The following is a 23,255-nucleotide window of genomic DNA, read 5'->3' on the forward strand; positions in this document are numbered from 1 at the left end:
TATCAAACAGGGAGGCTCAACTGAGCTTCTGTGCTCAAAGATTTTGTTGGAATTTCAATACATAGGCATGACTGATTGATTGATTAATAATATAGCAAGTTGTCCAAAGAGCCCATCATGAACAACAAAGACATTCCTATTACCTGGTGAATTTCCAGTGTTTAGAGGTTACCTCCAAAGAACCAGGTACAAAGACTAGGCCTCTCTTTGAGTAAGGCCAAATTTCTTTCTATGCTGTGTCATTTGCTATTTTCTTGGCCCCAAACACTCCAATTTCTTCAACTTACATGAGATATAGTTTCTGAAGTTCAACATGACTTGGATGTGTTTCTCTAGATAATCTCTAACATTTCAATTTCCTCTTTTGAAATATATACTTCCTATTGCTTGTCTTCAGAAGCTATCTCTATATTAAAGTATTAGAACCCCACTAGGAAGTGTAAAATAATACTTTGGGGTCAGCCAACTTGGAGAATCCTGACATTTAACAGCTGTTAAAACTTGGGAACATTATATGTTCTTTCTGAGCTTCCAGTTCGTCATAGATAACAGTGTTACCAATAATACCCACTTCATATTTTATGGAGGCTAAATGAGATCACGTGTAAAATTTTTAATGCATCATAGGAGCTTGATAGATATTAGTTATTTTCTGGGACAAATACTGGACAGTCTGAATTTGTGTGTGAAAAAGTACCTTAAGCACTGCTTGCTTATCAAGTCTTCTAGACTAGATGTATGCATACATTATTAAAAACATAATTCAATTCAGTTCATTAAATATTTATCTAAGTTCAACTGAGAAGTGCACAGCATTATGCTAGTGACTGAGAGAGAAGAAGACAGTTTCTGCCTTCCTGGAGTGATAACATTTTCATAAATATCTTTGATGTAAGTAGACTGGAATAGGTGTTAAATTCAGATACATAACTAGTACAACAATGGAACTCCAAGAGAGAAAAAACATCTGATTGGAGTTATTGGAAGAATGCATCTCCAAGAAGGTAATATGTCCCTGGAGGCCCAGTAGTGAGTAACTTTTTTTTGAGAATTTCTGAGTGAGTTTACTTGGTAGAAAAGTAGATTTAGCAACAAGATAGAAATAAATTAATCATGAATACAGAAATAAACTTTAAAGAAAATTATAACAGAAATAAGAGCTGTCTAAAATAATTAGCAATGTTAAAAAAAAAAAACCATAACTTTTAGCCATGAGTTTAATCTTTGCATGAAAAATATTTTATTGATTTTTATTGGAATGCAAAGAGATTGCTTTTGTGCCTCACGCTTTAAACACCCAGGAAACTTTACCCAAGTTCTGAAATTCATTATGTCAGTTTTTGATTTCAAGGAAAATATGTGTAGATTTATTCGAGGTAGTTCGTTTGAAAACTATGAAGGAATTAAGCATACATCATTTATTCCTCAAACAATTGATTCAACAAATATTCATTGCATGTATACTGTGTACCAGGAGCTCTTCCAGGCTCTGGGAAATATGTCTCAAAGAAAGCAGACAATACCCCTGCCCTCTGTGGAAGACTGACGAATAAATAAATGCGTATGTATATAGAGAATGTCAGATGATGTAAGTATGATGAAGAAAATGAAAGCCATACAATGGGTGATGGAGGGGTCATAGAAAGGTGGCATTTGCTATTTTATAGAAGTAGATCAGGGAAGACCTCATGATAGACATCTGAGCAGAGACCATTCCAGGTGTGGGAGCATGTCAGAGAGGTATCCACTGGCGAAAGTTCCAGGCAGAGAAAGCATGAAGAGCAAGGTGCCCAAGGCCAGAGCTTGTGTGTTTGGCATTTTCCAGGAGCAGTAAGGAGTCTAGTGTGGCTGAAGGAGAATGAGCAAGGGAGAAAGCAGTAGGAGAGTGCACATGAGGCCTGTGTGCCCTTGCGAAGACTCTGCATTTTATAACCTCACCCTCCCTACCTTTAGCCTCTGCCCACCTCTTGTCTCTGTGTTCTTCTATACCTGTGCTGTCCCGTATAGTCACCCCTAGCCACGTGTGTCTACTGAGAACTTGGAATGGGGCTAGCCCAAAGGGACAATATAAGAAAAATGTAAAATATCTCAATACTTTTCATATAGTTTCATATGTTGAAATAAAAAGGCTTTGAATATATTTGATTAATTAAGAAAAATGAATTTCTTATTTCTTTTCTTGTACCTAACATTTTTGTTTTGAGTTAATTCTAGATTTCCATGCGGTTGTGAAAGATAATACAGAGAAATCCTGTGTAGCCTTTATCCAGTTTTCCCAGTAGCAATATCTTGCAAATCTTAGTACAATATTGTTACTAGAATATTGACAATGATACTGTCTTATTCATCTTTTCCTAATTTTAGTTGTACTCATTTGTGTGTGTGTTTGTGAGTGTGTGTAGGTGTTTAGTTCTGTGCAACTTTATCACATGTGTAGGTGTATCTACCACCACATCGGAGTACAGAACTGTTCCTTCATCACAGATTCCTTATATTCCCTTTGATAATCACTCTGCCCTCTTTCCTGTGCCCTGTCCCCGCCCCAGTCCTGACCTCTAGCAACTACTAGTCTTTTCTCCATTTCTAGAATTTTGTCATTTAAAGAATTTTGTGTAAATGAAATCATACAGTGTGTATCCTTTGGGGATTACCTTTTTTTCCCCTTAGTATAATTCTCTGAAGTTTAATCCAAGTCATTTTAATAGTTCATTCTTCTTTTTTTGCTGAGTAGTATCCCCTCGTAGAGATGTACCACAGATTTTATTTAACTACTTGCCCATTTAAGTACTAGGTTGGTTCCTGTTTTTGCTCTAATCATTTCTGTACAGGTTTTTGTATAATCATGAATTGTATTTGTCTAGTGTAAAGGCTCAAGAGTCTAATTGCTAAATTGTATGGTAACGGCATGTTTATTTTACAAGATTTCCCAATTGTTTTCCATAGTGGCTATACCCATCTGTTGCATTTTGCTCTTTTTCACTGTGGCTATTAGACAATTTAAAATTATATACATAATTTTTCACATTTCAAAAGAACAGAACTCAGACAGCTCTTGGTCTCAAGAACAGGACTTGAGACAGTCCTGTTTTCCAGTACCAAGCTCTTCCCACCTCAGGCTTTCCCAGGTGCCTCGATTTCTAGCTGGAGTGTGTTCTCATTATCCCCTCACAGATGCACAGACTTCTATGGCACAGTGAGTGGTTAAAAGAAGAATCTAAAACTAAGCAACCTGGGTTTGGATGCTGGGTCTATCCCTTACTGGCTCTGTGATTTATTAAAGTATTTAATGCCTTTGTTCCTCAGTTTTCTTATCTGTGAACCGGGTGACTATAGCAGTAGTGATCTCATTAGGTTGGTGGGAGGGTTGAGTGAGTTAGCACGTGTGAAATTATGTCCTGTTGAGACCCTTCTGACCCCTTACCCAAGACTGGGTTTAAATCCTCATATAGATTTCCATTGCGGTCAGTATCCTTGTCAAAATTGTAATTATATTAGTCAATTTTCATGCTGCTGATAAAGACATACCCAATACTGGGCAATTTACAAAAGAAAGAGATTTAATGAACTTACAGTTCCACATGGCTGGGGAGGCCTCACAATCATAGTGGAGGGCAAAAGGAGCAAGTCGCATCTTACATGGATGGCAACAGGCAAAGAGAGAGCTTGTCCAGGGAAACTCCTGTTTTTAAAACCATCAGATCTCATGAGACCCATTCATCATCATGAGAACAATGCAGGAAAGACCTGCCCCCATAAATCAATCACCTCCCACCAGGTTCCTCCCACAACACGTGGGAATTGTGTGAGTTGCAATTCAAGATGAGATTTGGGTGGAGACATGGCCAAACCATATCAATGATTATTTCATATTTTTTCTCCACTACTGGAATCTAAATACCTATGAGGCCAGTGATCTCTTCTATCTGATTTAGTGCTGTATCCTCATTGCTAGCACAGAACTAGTTAAGAGAAGGCACTTAAGATATCACTCAAGAATGAATGAATGAATGAATTTCCTTCAATGTAAACATTTACTCACTACTTAAAGTACTATTTTGTTTAATTTATCCTCTCTTAATGTTTAAAAGATCATGTATTATTCATGTTTCTCTGATTCAGAAGACTAGGGCTCTAACTTTGAACAGTTTTTACAGGAAGATCCCATGTATTCTGAAATAAAAATTGTTCCAGTATAATGACAAAATTCAAATGAAAAAATAATTAGACATATCTATAATATGATAGTATTCGATTGTTAGATTTGGTTAATGTGTGTGGCTTAAATAATCATTTTATTGTTATACTAGGATTCCCTAAGGTTGACAGAATCCATGTTACTTCACTGCTTCCTTTGGCTTTATGGGTCTTTTGAAGACTTAGCCCCCAAAGCATCAGTCGGTGATATTGATATTGAAGTACTTCTTTATCTCTCTGCAGATAATTTTGTCTCATTATTTCAATTATTTATGGCTTCAATTAGGTAACCTCCATGACATTCTTAGGAAATTCAGAAGAAAACATGGCAGAACTTCCATGATTTTCATTTAGCCATTCTCTGTTTAAAACCCAAACTGTGTACCAACCGTCATGATCAACAGCATATGCTTTTTACACACACACACACACACACACACACACACACACACATATTTTGTCAGTTATCTACCTTTACTTCCTCACCTACTGAGGGCAGTTTCTGTAGTAGAAAGAACACTGCCTTATGGTTACTCTGAGTTAGGGTGAGTTAGGCTCTTGCTCTGCCATTTTATTAACTCTGAAGTCTTGGAAAGACCAATTAGCATGTTTCAGCCTTCATTTGCTACCTACTGGGAATCATACCTGGAGGAATCACATTGATGACGAAACACAAGAGTCCATGTATCGAACCCTAATAATAAATAGCTCCATATTTGGGTAGTGCTAGCCCACATGCGGAACCTCAGGGACATACTTACAGATGTACATTTCCTCCAATTTCCCCTGTATGGCCTCAAAGGCAAATATCATCGGGTCAATGTTATATACTAAATATGCTGAGTATCAGAAGCACAATTTAACTTCACACAGTTATGTGACGAGACTGTGGTAAAAACCATGACTCAAATCCATACTGATCCATAGAGGAATAAAATGTCCCTTTTCTTCATTAACAAAATTTATACTAAAGCATATCCAGGAATAAAAGGAAGGTTTTGATGATATTTGCTTTCTAGTTTAAAATGTTTTAATACTGAATAGGTTAAATTAATACAAAATGACATAAAATGCTAATGTTTATTGAGTATTTACTTTGCACCCAGTACAATCTTCCGTAATTTACTGGGATTATTTTATTTTAGTATAACAACGCAGGTAGCTACTATAGTTGTCCCTATCTTACACTTGAGGAAACAGGCTAAGGGAGATTAAATTAGTGGCTCAAGGTCAGAAAGCTAGTAATTATTGAAACCAGGATATGATTCTGTGTAATGTGAGGGTTCAAGCCTTTACCCGTGATGCATGTTGCCTCTTATTTCATTAATTTAAATTGGTCATTTGGGTTAATCACATAGAAGGTGACGTTCCCTTTTGTTTTTGTATGGCTTACATTCTTCAACATTTTTCATCCACAGTGTGATAAAATATAATCATGTTCATTCTCTTCTATACCTTTATATTTGTGTTTCCCTATGGCCTTTACAAATAAAACAAACAATCTCAATAGCAAATCCTTGCATTAAGTGAGTTAATGAATCTGGCTCCTCCCATTTTCCTGTTGCAACCCAAGGACTTTGAGGTTCATCATAAATATCTACCTATAGGCCAACAAAAATTTTCATGATTGGGTAACTCTAGTACTGTAGATATGAAAATGTAATACTATATTTTTTTAAAAAATTACTTCTATTTTAGTATGTCTCTATATAACTACCTTCTGGAATAGCAATATTATGTGGATTATTTTTTCTAATTAAAATATTAAATCCTTATTTAAAGACTGCTGTTTATTTGGCTATTTATTTACACATTATTTATGAGTCTCCATTTTGGAATTTGTTAGTTTCTATACATCTGCTCCATGAGCTATTTTTATGTGAAAGTTGCTGCTTTATAAGAACATTTGCCTCTACATGTTGTTCTTTTATTATTGCTATATTTAATTGGAATGCCTCTATTGTGTAACCAGAAAGAGTTTTTCAAACTTCGGAATGTTTGCATCACATAGTATAGAGATATGTATTTATTTATTTAATTTTATTTCCCTAAGATATCAACTTTGATTAATAATTATATACAGGCTTTGTTCTTCTTATCTGGGTGTCAACAGTAATTGGAATCCATATCCATATCCTACCTTGCAATCATGCTGCAAAAGGCCAATAAATTCCCGCTGAGTGTGTTACTTGTTAAATTTAGTGCATTACATTCAGGGTAATGAATAAAAGCAGTGGACCGTTACCGTCTGGCTGGCTGAGGAAGGCTAGAACAGCCAGACTCCCCTGAGGCCTTGAGCCAGCTTAAAAACGGTGACAGGCAGAATCAAGGGAGTCCCCAAGCATCACAGTTCAGTTTGTCTCCCTTAATTTCCTCTTCTGTAGAGACTCAGACTGTAGGGAGGGGAGGAAATCTTATCCATTAATTCACCACACTTTCATAAAATGCTGCATGCTCTGGTTTCATTAACAAGCAAATACAGTTTAGATAAATAGTTATGTATTTACATTTGAGCAGGGAGGTGAGAATGCTACTGAATGTAAATGAGTGGCTGTGCCTTCATGCAGTTCACTTTGCATATCCACATATGTCTATTGTGTACTCATTTGTCTGTATTAAAAATGCACATAGATATTTCTGTGAGTGAATAATCAATAAAGCAAGCCCCATAGGTATATATGTCTACTTACTTCCCTCTCATATTTATTAAACATACATAAGCGGTCACTGGAAAAAGGACTACAACATTTCTAGGGCTACTGACAACTCTTTTTTAATAAATAAATATATGCTTCATATAAAAATATTATTTTTAAAACTGTAAGGTGAAAATTTCAGATGTATGGTAAATATGCAAATGCAAAGATATTAGAAAAATCTGGTCTATACTCTCAGTTTACTGTTTACAGTTGTGAGAACTGAGTGAGAGTCTTTACTCTCCCAGCGTAATAATTATTACACATTATGCTTCCTGCCAAAACTAGCTGACTCCCTTAGTCCTTTGAGCTGTTGTGAATATCTATATCAATTCAAAAACAACTAGATTCTTAAAGAAAGGAAGAAAATACAATTTTATGAAATGACCACTTTTATTATTCTTGAGTGTCTTGGAAAATTTAGTGTAAAGTGTCCTTTGCTATCCAGGATAGAACAGCTGGTTCCAGATAACATGGTGTATCTCATTAGAGAGACATTAGATCTAATTATGCAACATACAAGCGAGATCATTGCAGAAACATTATCTTGATGAGGTAAGTAAAGTACATGTGAAATCTAACTCTGCTGTTTTATAGAATTTTTGAAAGCAAATGTAAGGAATTAATGATTCCTTAAGTGTATGAAGAAAGCTGTTGCAAACTACTTATGAATCTTTGACATGTAATGAAAAAATATAATAGAATGATAAGTACCCTGATTATTTGTGCTAGAGATAAAAATCAACTTCTGGGCAAATATTATCTTTTGTTATGGACAATTTTTTTTTCTAAACATAATAAAAATCACTGCCTTTTCATAGCATTTCTACTGTGTGAGAACGTCTCAAACTTTAGAGTGTAACTGAATCACAGAGAGGGCTTATTAAAACAAAGATTGCCGGGCTCAAACCTCAGATTCTGTTCAATAAGGGTAGACCCAGAAAATTTGCATTTCTAAAATTTCCAAGTGATGTTCGTGCTGCTGGCCCCGGTCCACTATTTGAGAACCACTGCACTATGTGAAAATCACTAAACAAGACGCTTACCTTACGTTATCTTCTTGATTATGTTTCTGTAAGATGAAAGTCCATGGATTCTATTCTGTGAGGTATTTTGCTTCCTTTCCTTTTTATTTTTTAGAGACAGGGACTCATTATGTTGCCCAGGCTGGTATTGAACTCCTGGGCTCAAGTGGTCTTCTCACTTCAGCCTCCCAAAGTGCTGGGATTACAAGTATGAGCCACCGTGCCCAGCTTGCTTGATATTTTTCCATCACGCTATCTATATTTGAAACTCTAGATTCTTTTACAAATAAATCTATGTTCAAAATATGGTTAAGACTAGATGCCGGTCAGGCATGGGGGCTCATACCTGTAATCCCAGCACTATGAAAGGCCGAGGCAGGCGGATAACGAAGTCAGAAGTTTGAGACCAACCTGACCAACATGGTGAAACCCCGTCTCTACTAAAAAATACAAAAAAGTTATCCAGGTATGGTGGCATGTGCCCATAATCCCAGCTACTCAGGAGGCTGAGGCAGGAGAATCGCTTGAACCCGTGAGGCAGAGGTTGCAGTGAGCCAAGATCACACCACTGCGCTCCAGCTTGGATGACAAGGCAAGACTCCATCTTAAAAAAAAAAAAAAAAAGCTATATGCCAAGCATTAGGCATATTTATAATAGTGTGTTTATAAACATCAGCACAAATAATAAAATGAATAGACATTGCCAGTTTAATAGTTGACTTAGCAAGGAAGATGCCAGGAATAATAAAGAGGTTTCAACTCTACAAAGCTAATTTCGCTTACTCTTATCTGTAGACATTGTCTTTTTCCTAAGAGTTCTGAGTTTGTTTCCTAAGTTTATTAATTCTGTTTATATCAATGTTAAATTTATAAAAAAGTAGCCACAGGATCAAAGTTCTTGATTTTGAAAAACTGGATTATGATCTATTTTCCAAGTTGATTTAAACTAAGCGATTTGACTAACTCTTGTCTCCATCTTCACAGCAAAACAGAGAGTGACACTCCCAATCATCTGCATGTTGGAAATGAGGAAATGGTTACTGAATGATGCAACTGCTTTTCTATCATTTAGAAAGTTCTGTTTCCCAAGATCACTTTTTTTTTTTTTTTTTTTTTTGAGATGGTGTCTCGCTCTGTGGCCCAGGCTGGAGTGCAGTGGTGCGATCTTGGCTCACTGCAACCTCTGCCTCCTGGGTTCAAGCGATTCTCCTGCCTCAGCCTCCTGAGTAGCCGGGACTACAGGCATGTGCCACCATGCCACCGACTAATTTTTGTATTTTTAGTAGAGACGGGGTTTCACTATGCTGGCCAGGCTGGTTTCAAACTCCTGACCTCGTGATCTGCCTGCCTTGGACTCCCAAAGTGCTGGGATTACAGTTGTGAGCCACTGTGCCTGGCCTACCAAGATCACTTTTTAAGTATCCAGAAAAGCTCTTTCTTATATTGAATTATATTCAGAGGCATAACTAGTGAAGGTTTAGACTCCATTCATTCTCCTATGTTTTTGTCCTTAACTGCATTCTGCAGTCGCATCAGGAGCTTTAGAAAATACTGATGCCGGCCGGGCGCGGTGGCTCAAGCCTGTAATCCCAGCACTTTGGGAGGCCGAGGCGGGCGGATCACGAGGTCAGGAGATCGAGACCATCCTGGCTAACATGGTGAAACCCCGTCTCTACTAAAAAATACAAAAAAACTAGCCGGGCGAGGTGGCGGGCGCCTGTAGTCCCAGCTACTCGGGAGGCTGAGGCAGGAGAATGGCGTGAACCCGAGAGGCGGAGCTTGCAGTGAGCTGAGATCTGGCCAGTGCACTCCAGCTTGGGTGACAGAGCGAGACTCCGTCTCAAAAAAAAAAAAAAAAAAAAAAAGAAAATACTGATGCCTGGGTCTCACCCAGAGAGAACTGAATTGAATTGGTCTGGTGAGTAGCCAGGTTATAAGGATCTTTTAAAAATCTTCTCATGTGATTACAATGTGTAGCTGAGAGTTTGAGACCAATGTGTACCATTATTTACAGGTGAATTCATTAAAAGAGCTAACAACAATGAAGTTAAGGTGCTCATCTCACCTCTCAAGAGTATTAACAGGCCAGGCGTGATGGCTCACGCCTGTAATTTCTTTTTTTTTTTTTTTTTTTTTTTTGAGACGGAGTCTCGCTCTGTCGCCCAGGCTGGAGTGCAGTGGCCGGATCTCAGCTCACTGCAAGCTCTGCCTCCCGGGTTTATGCCATTCTCCTGCCTCAGCCTCCCGAGTAACTGGGACTACAGGCGCCCGCCACCTCACCCGGCTAGTTTTTTGTATTTTTTAGTAGAGACGGGGTTTCACCATGTTAGCCAGGATCGTCTCGATCTCCTGACCTCGTGATCCGCTCGTCTCGGCCTCCCAAAGTGCTGGGATTACAGGCTTGAGCCACCGCGCCCGGCCAGTAATTTCAACACTTTGGGAGGTCGAGGCAGGGGGATCACCCGAGGTAAGGAGTTCAAGACCAGCCTGACCAACATGGTGAAACCCCGTCTCTACTAAAAAATACAAAATTAGCCAGGCATGGTGGTGCATCCCTGTAGTCCCAGCCACTCGACAGGCTGAGGCACAAGAACTGCTTGAACCCAGGAAGCAGAGGTTGCGGTGAGCCAAGATCCTGCCATTGTACTCCAGCCCGGGCAACAGGAGCGAAACTCTGTCTCAAAAAAAAAAAAAAAAAAAAAAAAGAGTATTAACACACAGGAAATCGTCAAGTTTTCATCTTGAGTAGTGTGTCTTTTAATGTTTTGACTATGCAGAGATGGGATTATCATGGTAAAATCCACTCTATGGATTTACCATAATCTTGGTGGTAATATGCTAACAGAAGCAATGTTTATTATGAGAGTTAATGTTTCATTTGGTTTAAGTTCATATTTTCTTTCTCCTGTTAGTCTGCAGTGCATCCCTAACAGAATGCCAGAGAGCATATGACGTGCCAGGCTCTGTGTAGGGGACAGGGACACAGTGGTGAACCAACGCAAAGGTAGGTTTATAGAATCACAAGTAATATGTTTAGAATAAGTACAAATGTGAAAATCATTGGCAAAATAAAAGATTTAAATATTTAAAACAGATTTACAAATCAACAATAATTTGATGTTAAAATATAGATTATATTGGCAAAAAGTAGAAAGGGAATGTGAATGTGAAGAGGAGGAATAAAAGGAGTACAGAAGGAAAGATGTATTAATATTTTTGTCCTAACTGGGCAGGGACAACTATGTTGCTTCATTCTTGGCTTTGATACTAACACAGGTATAAAGTATAAGAAACATATGTAGACACTTTAAGGAGACATACAAAATAAATATAAAATATAAACATTGTGTATACTTATCAAATCACTAGTCAAAAATCATATCATTTAAATAACTAAAATCAAGGCAATAAAAGACAAAGTTAATAACTGTTATTTAAAATGATTTGTACCCTACAAACAGAACTACACATTTTTCAGGCATCTATGATTTATTCACCAAAATAGACTAGTATTCATTAAGAACAAGATAATAATAATAAATAACAGAAATTTCAGGAATTACATAAGGTCACAACTTAATAATACAAAAAAAGTAATGTTTTCATAAAAACATTCCCCCAAAATATTAAAAACAAACAACAAATCAATAACAACATTAAAATAAGCAAACCATTTGCCTAAATAACTGTTGGGACAGAAAGGAAACTAAACCATAATTGTAGGCCATTTAGGAACCTACTAAATTACAGCACCACATTTTAACACTGATGTATCACCAAAGCTGTTCTTAGAGACAAATTCATAGGCTTTAACAGTCTATTAAAACAAAATGTAAAAGAATCATGTCTTTATCACAGGAACTTAACTGGACTACAATAAAGCAAAGATGAAACTTAGAAGGAACTCAAATATAATTGAATTTGAGAAATTGGAAAATCAACAAGTAAATCACAGAACTAATATTTTTAAAGAAAAAATTCTTTAATATTTTACAAGGAGTAAGAAGCAAGAAAAAAATGAGAAAGAATACAACATGCAGAAAATTTTTTAAAAATACTGAAGGTAATGCTTAAGAAGGTAATTGCAAATTTCTTGAAGAAACGCTAGCAAATATAATTTGTATAGGATGTTAAAACAATACCTAATAATGCATTACTACTTTATCTTAGTAATACATAGATGATTTCAATAACCAATTTATAATATTTGACCTTATGTAACGGCATTCTCTCTCCGTGTATTCAAGTTTTCTTATAGGACTAATACATATGTTTTAATATACTTCCGACAAGTTTATGCTTTTTGGGAAAATTAGAAAGATTTTTTTCCATTACATATTTTACCTGGTTATTGCTGGATTGGAAGAGTCACAAAATTCCACACACACAACTTGGATGTAAACAAAAAAATATAGCACACATAATCTGGTCTTTTTCTGAATTCCACATCCAAATTTTGGCAGAAAACCAAAGTGTTCAATCTCCTATGAATCTACTCTGATCTACTATACTAAAAAATACCTAGTCTTTTTGTCTTGCATTTTTTCCCCTTCCCCATTATCTCTTCCTAAATCTTGTCTGGGAATTGCAAGCCCAGTAGAGATCTTATTCTGTCACTAAGCAAAATCTGATTTACAATTTTGGTTAGGGAGAGGGAACATATTAAAACATATCAACAATTTAAAAATCAATATTGTTTATTAAATTTCATGTAGGTTTTAGAAATTTTTTACTTGCATACTTTTGACTTTATTTTATAAAATTACATTTTGAAAACTTCTACATTTTTAGGAAATACATGGTAGCTAAGAAACTACATGTATTTGCTCTCTGCTACATTTGCTTATCCTATCCTTCATCGCTCCTTGGATTTTAGTCTGATTGGTCTTGGGACATGCCTGTTCCCCACAAATACCCCCACCACCATACCCCATTGTTGTGACACATCTTGCTTATTAATGTGGTGAGAGTGGAGCTCACTTACAGAATGTTTGCAGACTAGACGTTAGGCTATAGGCCTTTACCATGGAGCAGCAAAGTGGTATCTCACACTTCATCCACAAAGATTGATCTAGTCCAAGCCCCTCTCCAGGTTCATGTTCTTGTACAGCTCTTAGTTCTTATTGTAACAACCTACATTTTAGAATAGGCAGTGAGGACCATGACCAAGAGAAGTAGGAGGGGCAACCTTCAGCTGTTTGTTTTATAGGATCTCAACTTGTGAATTTACTCTTCTCTTCACAGAATGGGATACCTGCCTGGCACTTACCAAGCTACACTTGAAGAGGATCAGTCCATATCAATCATGTCCCCAATTTCACAGCACCAAGTATTTTATTTATTCACAAATGCCCTATTGTGGACATCTAGCAAACAATGATACATCAAAAATGAGATGTGCATAAATTTTCATGGAATAAGGTATAAAGTGCAACTCTCAATACATACTGAACATAACAGGAGTCTAGGAAATATTCTAAAATAAATGGGAATGCAGAATGTGCCACAGAAAATAAGAGACATCAATGAGGGTAGGTTTGAAATACCAATTTAAGGCAGACTTTCACCCTTTGGCCAGGCTGTAACATTAAAATTCCATAATTAAGAACTTACTATATATTCAGGCATTTTAAGAACTCTGCATATATAATTACATTTGACCCTTCTAATGCCTTTATCAGATAGGTTCTATTATTGCTTTTTTTTAAATAAAGAAGATAAACTTCGAAGAGATTAATAAATTAATAAATTGGTCCTCCATGGCACAGATTAATAGCAGAACCTTGATTCAAATTCTAATTTTGTCCTCGATTTTAACTTCCTAATCATAATGTTATAATGTTGTTTCATGTTGTTATATGTTACTTTTATGGATTACAAAAGGTTAAAAAGCAATTTATATCAGTTTAGGAAAAAGCAGAAATCATAGAAGTACCCTGAAGGTACTTCCCCCTTTCTATGAGGGGTTTCATAGAAACCAAGCACAGGAATGCCGCTGGGCCTCAGGAATATCAGAAACCAGGGACTGAAGACTGACCAAACTTTGTTTCCACCTCTGCCCCAGCCACCTCACCACCTTCCACCACACTCCACCCATTCCCTCCACCCCCGCTCTACCCCCATCCCCACCCCCGCCCCGCAGTGTCTTACTCACTTAGTCCACTTAGTGGAAACCATAGCTACTGTGAGCTTTATATCTTTTAGTCCAAATAGTCAATGCCCAAAAAGAGATGCTTGACTGCTTGACTCTTTTTTTTTTTTTCTAATCACAAACAACACTAATTGTGGGGATGGAAAACTTTGGCTAAGTTTAGGTCATTGTGCATTCTAAAACTATTATCTATTCATTTTCTTAAATCAATAATATTTTGAGACTGTTTTATATGTCTGACACTATCTGTAGTACTGTGAATCCAGCAGTGAACCAGACAAACAAGATCTTATATTCTATATAGAGAGACAGGGAATAAGTGAGTTAAAATATATAATAAATATCCAAGAGGCAAATACACGTATAAGAGAAATACATAAGCTAATTTCAAATAGTACTACATTAAAACAAGGTAATACATAGCAAATGATTGATGGGGTAGAGGAGTGGAGGTCAATATTAGATATGTAAGAGAATATTTATCTGAGATAACATCTAAATAGAGACCCAGATGACAAGAAAAAACAGCCATCAAAAAATCAGGAAAATGATGGCAGGCAGAAAGGATGAAAGGTATAAATGCAATGAGCTGAGAATATTAGGCAGCCAGGATGGCTAGAACCTAGTAAGTAAATGGGAAAAATGTAGGAAATAAGTTAGAGGCAGGGAGGCAGATAGGGACTAAAGTTATATATAGGAGGCTCTGCAAAGCATTTGAATGTTATTCATGTGGAAAAAGTTATAGCCAAAGGGAGGATGCTATGATTTTCTCAAGTTGGGTTAGGTACCCTTTGGGTTATGTTTTAATTTGACAGCTTTTGCTGCAGCCAGAAGGTTGAAGAATGAGGTGGTGTTTCCCATGGGAGCTGTGGTTCTGGGCAGATAAAGCAATGCACAGTTCTATTCTCTTCACAATTCTGCTCAAGTATTTCTGCTATAAATCCCCTTAACAGTCAGTCCCCCCACTGTCAATCACAGTAGCCACTGCTCTTCCAAAACCAGCTTTATCTAGATTTATTTTCTATCAGTTTTCCATATTTTAAATTTTCTTATCATTTATACAATTTTAAGGCTGTTTAAAAGGGCTAGCTCAATTGAGATATGAATAACTTTCCAGCGTTTGAAAGTGATCTTTGTTATGCTGAATTCATTGATTGATTACCTAATAGTAACACTTATTTGAATTACTGTCTCTTGCCTCTAGGCATTGGCTTCCAGGTAGATTTCACTGGGCTTTGTATTTTAAAGTTTCCTATCTTCCAAGCTCTGTTATTTTCCATGCTTATTTTCAGCTTTCTTAGGAAAAAAATGATTGGATCCTGGGGGCATTTGCTAGATATCTGGCAAGGAACATCACACAGGTATAAAAGCAAGTCAACCTTACTGAGGAAAATGGAGTAAAATGGAAAAGGATGCCAGTAGAAAGGAGAGAATCTGGGAGGGGGGAACAAAAAAGGGAAACTATAGACAGTCAGGTAGTAGTCATATCAAAAAACAAAGGAATGCCACCAAAGAGTTATGAATTGCTGCAGGAGAATTAATGAGATGGAAAATTTCTCAAGGAAAAAGAGCCAAGTATATATAAAGGGGAGAAAAGCATAAAAAGAAGAACAAAAAAGAAGGGAAAAGAAAAATTTTTTAAAAACCCTAAGTGCAAAGTAAAAGAGTAAAACAAAAGAAAGGATAAATTAGGAAATGGTGCATTGCATTAAGGCAAATGTATTCTGTTTTCTTTATTCTTATCTTTAACTGGCTTTGCATTTCTCGGGTAGCAAAGCCAAACTGAAAGGATAATTTTGTTTATGTACCCAATTTGCATAATTGTGCAATATAAATTACAATGCTAATTAAGGACAGCCCTTGGGCTTCTGGAATTGGGTCAAAGTGGCTCCCCAAGTGCAGGGAGGTTGGGGCATTGGCTCTGTCCCCTCTCCCACTGCAGGGAAGCTGGGCAAGAAAAAAGAACCTCTCTGACAGTGTGTGAAATCTTGTCAGAATTTGTTGAAGACCCAGAACTGTATGTCTCACTCCCAGACTTGGCTTTTAAAATCATTTTTGTGTGATTCCGCAATGAGGCTCTTGAAAGCTAAAATTTCTTCTAAATGTAATGTTGGTTATCATTTTATGAGTCCCCTCCCATTTTTTTTTTTAATTCAAAGAATTTTGGTTGAAACACTGTAGATAACTGAGCATGAACCTGGCATGCAATATTTTCTCACTGGACTCTTGCCAGAATTGTCTCAAACCAGTGGATGATATACTCTGCTCAGGCTTTTGTGGAGCCAGGGGAAGATGACAAGCTGATTTCCGAGCTTGAGTTAAATCCATGTCCTTAAAACTAACTAAACAATTGCACCATAACTATATCAAATTCAGTCCCAGAGCATTTATTCCCTGCACTGTTCGTAATAGAGGATTGAAAGGTATAGGGTTCTTATCATTTTTAGCTTGGGTTTTTCAAGGAAAGAATTATTTTTGAGTTACTGTTGTGAAGGCTGGCGTAACTGTTTTGAAGGAACCTCTGTTTAGGTCTGTTTTGAAGGTGGTGTTTGGCAAGCCTTTGGTAGCCATTGAAACTTGACCTCAAGCAAGTTGTATGCAAAGTAGAAGCAAGCAGCCCTCAATCACTCAAGTACCTGAGGCACGGATAGTGAGGGAGACCGATTATCCTGTCTCTGTCATCTCTATTCACTTTTCTTTTTCTCCTTCTCCTTTTGAGAAAGTGTAAGCCACTTTTATAAGAGATTTATTATCTACCTCACTTGGGTAACAGCATAACAGTTAAGGCTGCTAGTTGTGTATACATGATTTTGACTTTGAAATACCAAGAAGCTCTTTCCACTGGGATAATTATAGGAGTAATTGGAAAATACGTGACCTGTGTTACTTTGTTTGCTGGAGCAATGTTTTCCAAACTCTTTCATGTCCAGACATATGAGAAAACAAAAAGATAACTATGTGATCCTGGGGTGCTATAGTCCGAATATTTTTGTACCCCCTTGGAGGTAAAGATAACTCCCAAGGTAATGGGGTGAGAAGGTGGGGCCTTTGGGAGGCAGCTTAATCATATTGGTGGAGTGCTCGTCAATGGAGTAAGTGCCCTTATAAAGGTGGCCTAAAAGAGACTCCTTGCTCCTTCTGCCGTATGATATTTCAGTGAGAAGACAGCTATTTCTAAAGGAGTGGGCCCTCAGGAAACTCGGAACCTATCGTCCCTTGGTCTTGGACTTTCCAACCTCCAGACCTAGGAGGAAAATATTGTGTTGTTTTTAAGCCACCCAGTCTATAGTATAGCAATCTGAACAGACTAAGACATAGGGTAAACTAGAGGAGAATTGGGACTGTGGGCAGGGCCGATCATGTTCCAAGGTGACTGGATCTGTGGCTCTGACCAACTCAACCTTCCAATTTCCTGAAACTAAGGGGTTGGTATCTCATGGCATATCAGTATATCTCAAGCAAGGTCCCACACTGTAATCCATGCAGCAACAATGTTCAAGTGATCATTCATAAGGAGTCCATGATCAAACCAGCATGGCGTAAGTTGGGTTAAACACACAGACTTAAACATGTTTATCGCAAGGATTGTGACATTAGCAACCCTTATTTTTACTACTTCTTCTCTTTTTCCCTGTGGAATCCACCTCTCTGCACTCTCGCTTTTCTCCACGTGGTTTGGATGGAACTAGCCTACCCTTGGCTATAAAGGAGGGCACTTGACCTATTCTGGTCAGTGAGAGTAGCATATGCTCCAGGCCATAGGGATTGGTTCAGGCTGACAGTAGACTAGAGCATGGCAAATCAGAGTCAGACTCAAAACACTAGACAAATTTGGGAAATTCTTGGTAGTATTTTTTGAGCAGGTAGATAAAACTATGAAAGAATTTTCTAAGTTACTACTGGTATCCAAGATAATATACTTCTCATTTTGCTGAAGCTAGTCTGAATTGAGTATTATTTTCAACTGGAGAAGACGATATTTATTTTTATTTCCTATGATTCAGGTCTAATAGATCATGTTCCTGCTTAAAAGTCTCCAGGACTCACCATTGCATATGGGATAAAGTCTGAGTAATTGTAACTGATATATATGTTTTACCTATAATTGCAGTAAATATGGGGTGGGTTCTCTCTCACTAGTTTATTGATGAGAGTGTTAGCTAAGAGTAAACAGGGTGGTTAGAGTCTGTAGTCTAGTTAAGTATCCTTTTAATATGTTGATTGAGGGGTCCTCAACAAACAGATTACTTTTTGCTCCTAGAGTTGATCATGCCTTTGGGTAGATTTTTTTTTTTTTCTTTTTTTCTGCAATGGTTCAAGTGGATTTAGTAACTCCAGCCTTTCTTTCTGGCCTATACTTTGTTACTAATTATAAAGGCATAATCTTGACAATGTAGACATTTTAGAGAATACTCCTTCTGATGGTTGTATATGTATTGAGAACAATTACTGTAAAGCAGTGATTCTTAAAGTGTCGTCCCTGTACCAGCAATATTGTCACCTGGGAAATTGTTAGCAATATAAAGTCTTGGGCCAAACCTCAGACCCACTGAATCAGAAAATCTGGGGATGATGGCCAGCAATTTGTATTTTAACAAGGTGATTCTCTTGCATGATAAAGTTTTCAAACGGTCGACAAGAAAGGTCAAAGCCTGGAGAATATCTTCGTTGAGGACTTCCTAAAACCTTCTATCTCATTACCCCAATATACTTTTTCATACCTTTTTAATTGCTATTTCACTAGAGTTTTTACTTCTCTTGAGAAGTCATCCTATTTAACTGTGTTTTTAGTTTTGCAATTTCATGCCCCCTCTGCGTGGACGTCTATTGAAAGGTTCTCACTTTTCTTGATTGTTTTCCTGGAAAATTAAAAGATCAAGTCAACTGGATTTTTATTAGTTCAACTTCCATTATATCTTCTTCAGGGTGGAGTTTAAAATTATCATATATACTTGCTCCCCCCTCCCAACTCCTTAGATTTACCATCTTGTTGATTTCAGACTAGTATTTAAATCATATTTCCTAGATAGGCAACTGATGCCATTGTGAGATACAAAGTAGTTCATATAACATAGCAAGGGGATATCATTCTAGAATTAAACTCATGTTATAGAAGTTTCATCACGAAGGTAAAACACATTTGTATAAATTGAACTTTGACTGTATTTGCATCACAAGCAGTAGACCAAGACAGACATTGTTTAATTGTTTAGAACATCAGCTATGAAGTCAGACTTCCTGAGTTCAGATCTAACCTACCACTTGCTGATTATGTGGCCTTGGGCAAACTCTCTGTGCCTCAGTTTCTTTTTCTGCCTGAATAAGGAAAATGCTTAGTAAATTTTAGTTAATGTTACAGCTTTTGAGGCAACATTCTGAGAAAGATGCCTTCACGTAATAGCCAGGCAAGGTTTGTCTAAACTAAAATCGTGTCTATATAAACACACATAAAGGCTCGTATTTTGAAGACAAAGATAATTGGTTGAGAATGATTAAACCTATACTGGTAAATGAAAATAACCAACAGTTCTTATAAAACTTGCAGTATGTACTCAAACTTCACATAACTTTAATTGATATGCTATCAGATTTAATTTAGTTCACATTAACCCAAGCCCAGAAACTTGCACCAATTTTAGCTAAGATAATGGTCTCTATTATTTCTAATCTACTCTCTTTTTATTTGACTAGAAGTTCTTATTTTCCTTTTCTGAGGGCCTAATTCTCTTCTAACTCCACTTACTCAGATGTTGTCATCATGTTTATAAATGCATCAGTCTCAGGTGTTGTTACTTTCATGCCTGTGAGCACATATTATTGTTTGAAAAAAAAAATGTTCTAAAGTTTTTAAATAGCTAAAAATTTATGTTAAAATTCTTGCTATACAGCAGCCCAGAAGGGGTATGGCTTTTCTCCACTATAGCTTTTCTCTACTATGGCTATGACGCCTGCCAGGAATTATTAGTTGTCCCAGTAATGTCCCTAATACCTGTTTGAATAATCTTTGGGTGACTGGGCATAGAATTTTACACTCTATAGCATACTGGCTATATTTGCTTCTTCACAGTTACACCCATCATATACTGTCTGGTCTTAAAAATTCACTTGCATATTACATATATACCTGCATTTGCTTATTTAAAAACTATTAAATGTCAGGTACTGTTCTAGGCATTAAAAACACAGAGTTTACTTAAGTCCCTGCCATTATGATGCTTATATTAACAATGAAATAAACTGTAATCATTCTAGAAGGCAGAAACCGAAAGTTTTCTTGTCGCCTTTTTCTTAGCAGAGTGCTGGAAACATAAGTAGGTGCTTAATAAAGACTCCTGGATTATTGAAATGCATACTATACTTAAAACATTAGGAACTCCTGAGGAGCCTGGCTGAAGAAGGAAGCTCAGCAAATGCAGGCTTATGGAGTGGAAGATTATTCGAGCAGCAAATCACTTTAGAGAATACCTAGTAGAACTTTCTTAAGTGAAATAACAGAAAATACCTGTTGTTTTAGTAAGGGAGGAGACCACCCCTCATATTGTCTTATGCCGAATTTCTGCCGCCAAAGAAAAAACAAGTAAAAACTAAAAGACAGAAATGAAATCCACAGGCCGACAGCCCAGTGCCACACCCTGGGCCTGGTAGTTAAAGATGGACCCCTGACCTAATTGGTTCTGTTATCTATAGATTACAGACATTGTATAGAAAAGCACTGTGAAAATCCCTGTCCTGTTCTGTTCCATTCTAATTACCGGTGCATGCAGCCCCCGTCACGTACCCCTTGCTTTCTCAATTGATCATGACCCTCTCACGTGGACCCCCTTAGAGTTGTGAGCCCTTAAAAGGGACAGGAATTGCTCACTCAGGGAGCTCAGTTGTTGGAGACGTGAGTCTTGCCGAAGCTCCCGGCCGAATAAAGTCCTTCCTTCTTTAACTCGGTGTCTGAGGGGTTTTGTCTGCAGCTTGTCCTGCTACACTAGCAATTAAAACTTAGCTGTGCCATACAGTCAATTGACTGTACCAAAATTGACTGTATCATACAGTGTACCCTATAGTATCCCCCCCGCCCCCGCCCCGTGCCCTTGCTGACCTAGTGAAGACTTGTGGGAAGTATCGGAAAGAGAACTGGAATTAAGGTGGGAAAACCAAGATCTGTGACTTTAGCCAAATGTCTTGGGTTCACAAAACCCACATAAAATGGCTCATTTTGGGGGATATCGTGAGAATTAAAGGAATAGAATATTTGAAAACACTTTGGTACATTTTTCTAGGCAGAACAGAATTGGGTCTTGGGCAAGATGTCTTGAGTTAAAATGGCGATGAAAATAATGAATCATTGAAAGAGAAGGAAGTATCCTAATTTACAGTCATTAAGGACTGCCGTGAAATTCCACCCCATGAAACTCTGAAATGGGTGTATATACCTTCAGGAATGTATAGCTTGATCATCAAGAGATTCCAGTATACTGCCACAACACACTTCTATAGTTTAGACCATGATCGTGTGGTAGAGATAGTTAAAAATATTTAATCTCTCTTATTCTCAAATAATGAGTATAGGAAACAAATAAGAATTTAAATATTTCTGAAGATCATTGTGAAAATGTCTAGCATATTTTGTAAACAACAATTTCTTGGATTATTAGATACTTTGCTGTTTGCTTTTCAGTAGGCACAAACATATTGTGAGATGTTCTATATTTATGAAGTTACAATAAACTGTGAAAATAACAGAATGCATTCTGGGTAAGCTAAAACAGTAGTCCAAATATTCCATTAATATTCAGATCCATACTTTGTGTTGTATTCTTATTCAAAAATATATTTAAAAATATTATTGTAAGTACGTCTCTTATTGCCACTTTTTAATTTTCATTTGTAGGTTGTGGAAAATGCACTAGAATCAACAAACATGGGGATGAATTCAACTCGGATATCAAGTCTTCAGAGAAGTTTGTCCTGCCTTTCTCTCCCTGTAGAATTAAGTATTCTTCCACTGTGCCACCCTCTAACTTGTGCTTACATCTTCCTCTATTGTAGTTATGTGTTCACATGCCTGTTTTTTTGTACCGGGTTCTCCCAAAGGGAGATATTTAGTCTTACTCTTCTTCTTAACTTTAGCACAGACCTGGCAGATTGCTGATGCTCAACAAATGTTTATTGACTCAGATACATTCAATTGAACATTGACTTTTGATCAACTCTGGGAAAAGTCTGCAAAGCTAGTTAGGACATTCAGAAATTCATTTCATTTCAATCTTAACTAAATAAATTATTGAAATCTCATAACTTCTCAGTACTTGATTTAGACACATAGAAAGTTGGGTAAATAACATCTATATTGTTATGTTCCTCAAAAAAAATTTATCTTTTCATGAAATGAATCTACTGAGGATATTTATAGAAGCTGAATGTAAGTGAGCAGAATAAAGTGGCATGTGTATGTGTATGTGTGTGTATGTAATTTGAAGAGTACGTGGGAGAAGGTTGTGAGAGAATAGCAGATCTTGTTTATAATAGTCACTAGCTATAACAGACACTGATTGATGCCTTTCCAATATCCACATCCCTTTTCTTTCTTTCTTTATTTATTTTTTGGAACAGAGTCTCACTCTGACCCCCAGGCTGGAATGCAATGGCACGATCTCGGCTTACTGCATCCTCTGCCTCCCAGGTTCAAGCAATTCTCGTGCCTCAGCCTCCTGAGTAGCTGGGATTACAGGCTCCTGCCACCATGCCCAGCTAATTTTTGTATTTTTAGTAGCGGTGGGGTTTCGTCATGTTGGCCAGGCTGGTCTTGAAGTCCTGACCTCAGGTGATCCACCTGCCTCAGCCTCCCAAAGTGCTGGGATTACAGGCGTGAGCCACCGTGTCTGGCTCCCTTTTCTTACTTAATGGCTGTGGCAATTAACCAGAAATGTATCAAGTTAAAAACCGTCCTTCAGTAGCTTCCAATGCAAATAAAGGTCCCCATGTAATCCCAGACTGGCCAACATTAAAATTGATGGAAGCCTCTGGTTGGGGCTTCAAAGAAAGCTTTATAAAAAGATAAAATGACTGGATTTGTCCCTTAGTTCAGCGGTCCCCAACCTTTTTGGCACCAAGAGACCAGTTTGTGGAAGACAGTGTTTTCCATGGGCAGGAGGGTGCTGGGGGATGGTTTTGGGATGAAACTGTTTCACCTCAGAT

At 37.3% G+C, this 23,255-nt stretch overlaps 1 long non-coding RNA gene across 1 annotated transcript; it reads left to right on the top strand.

The window, feature by feature from the left end:
* Nucleotides 1–10,683: 10,683 nt before the first annotated feature.
* Nucleotides 10,684–22,351, top strand: LOC117096663. The gene is made up of 3 exons (XR_004442575.1): nucleotides 10,684–10,919; nucleotides 13,160–13,336; nucleotides 21,949–22,351. It is a non-coding gene; the product is annotated as an uncharacterized LOC117096663 (long non-coding RNA).
* The last annotated feature ends 904 nt before the right edge of the window (nucleotides 22,352–23,255 follow it).

This window comes from Trachypithecus francoisi, unplaced genomic scaffold, assembly GCF_009764315.1.
Source record: "Trachypithecus francoisi isolate TF-2019V2 unplaced genomic scaffold, Tfra_2.0 Lachesis_group14, whole genome shotgun sequence".
NCBI lineage: Eukaryota > Metazoa > Chordata > Mammalia > Primates > Cercopithecidae > Trachypithecus > Trachypithecus francoisi.